This window comes from Dendroctonus ponderosae, unplaced genomic scaffold (assembly GCF_020466585.1).
Source record: "Dendroctonus ponderosae isolate FM_Combo_2020 unplaced genomic scaffold, Dpon_F_20191213v2 Dpon_F_20191213_10, whole genome shotgun sequence".
NCBI lineage: Eukaryota > Metazoa > Arthropoda > Insecta > Coleoptera > Curculionidae > Dendroctonus > Dendroctonus ponderosae.
In genome coordinates this window covers 3,315,677-3,317,515 of record NW_026017111.1, presented here as the reverse complement: position 1 = coordinate 3,317,515, position 1,839 = coordinate 3,315,677, and the positions used below count along the sequence as shown (strand labels likewise).

The following is a 1,839-nucleotide window of genomic DNA, read 5'->3' as shown; positions in this document are numbered from 1 at the left end:
AATCTGGGAATTATTGGTGTTGGTCTGAAGCCACATCCACCGCGCTGTCTATCGCTTTTCTTGTATGCGTCACTGTTGTTTCAAAAATTATCTGTACAAAACCTATTTTATGTCCAGAGTTTATTTTTAGTCAGTTCACAAGCCAAAACGTTGTGCTAAATACTGGGAAAGTTTCATTTTTAACGAAAAATTTTGGGAACATTGGCAGAATTTTGAAGCGACACTATTAGCGCTTTCCACCGCTTGCTTAGTTGCGCCCCTGTTGCATAAAAATTATTTTTAAGAAACCTGATCAATCCGGAAAATTTCTTCTTACTGGGATCACTAGTGAAAACATTATCCTAACTACTCTGCAAGTTTCATTTTTAGCATAAAATCTGGGAAATATTGTTGCGGGTCTGAAGCCACATTCACCGCGCTGCACATCGCGTTTCTTGTTTGCGTCACTGTTGTTCCAAAAATTATCTGTGCAAAACCTATTTTATGTCCAGAGTTTATTTTTAGTCAGTTCACAAGCCAAAACGTTGTGCTAAATATTGAGAAAGTTTTATATGTGACGAAAAATTTTGGGAACATTGGCAGGATTTTCAAGCAACACTCATCGCGCTTTTCTTAGTTGCGTCGCTGTTGCTTAAACATTATTTTTAAGAAAACTGCTCAATCCGGGAAATTTCTTCTTATTGGGTTCACGAGCCAAAACATTGTTCTAACCACCGTGAAAGTTTAATTTTTGGAAAAAAATCTGGGAAATATTTGTGTTGGTCTGAAGCCACATCCACCGCGCCGCCCATCGCTTTTCTTGAATGCGTCACTGTTGCTTCAAAAATTACCTGTGCAAAAAGTGCTCCAAATCTAGAGTTTATTTTTACAGAGCTCAAAAGCCACATCTTAGTGCTAAAAGCCCAAGAGGTTTTATCAGTGGCAAAAAATCGATGAAATGTTGGCACGATTTTGAAGCCACACTAACCGCGCTCCTCACGGATTTCCTTAGTTGCGCCGCTGCTGTTTCAAAACTTAATTTTGCAAAAACTGCTGCCCACAGAGCTTTTGTTTTTGCTGGATTCAAAAGCTAAAACTTGACGCTAAATGCCGTGAAAGTTTCTTTTTTCTTCAAAAATCTGGGCAAGATAGACAGGTTTTAAAACATTCTCGTCACTCTACATAAGACAAGTGGACAATTTCAGGCGCTAAACCCAACAGATTCCTGCTGGAAAAACAACCGTTCAACTTGTCAACTTTTCCAGTATAATTCAGTCGAAATCGACGGATTCCCGTGACGAGTTATCACAACACTTCAACGATGTTTTTTACACCGATTCCGGGCATGTTTTCCACTTGTCACGCACGACTTTATATGCCTCTTGATGCGAAAATCCTGCCACAATTTGTTACTGTCAAGCGAACGGGTCCTGCTGCCTTTAAGTATCCGAGATGCAAAATTAGGCCCTTTGAACCTGCAGCCTCATTCATTAATTGCCTATTAGCATGATTATAAAGTGTATTCTTGCGAGTAAAAGTGCACAAACTTGGCGAAAAAAGCCGAATTTAATAAATGCTTCCAAATGTTTTTAATGAGGCGTGATATTGACAAATACGGCTTATTAAAACGGGGTCAATTTGATCCTGCGGTTATCTGTTGACAAAAGAGAGGGTCTTCGGTCGATCACGCATTTATCTCTGCCAAAACTGGCGCTGACATTGACTAATCATTTGTGGCGTGGCCCATTATGAGGGCTTTTTTATTTTTTGCATTTTTAAATTCCTCAACTTTCAGTTGAAGCGTCAAAACGATTTTTGCGGAAAAATCAGTCAACAATTCAGCCGAAAATATAGCTATAT

The 1,839-nt window shown here is 39.2% G+C and overlaps 1 protein-coding gene across 1 annotated transcript in view; it reads right to left on the bottom strand.

The window, feature by feature from the left end:
• LOC109534868 overlaps positions 1-1,839 on the bottom strand; it is a gene marked incomplete at both ends in the record, with an annotated part of 20,019 nt that overhangs the window by 1,555 nt on the left and 16,625 nt on the right.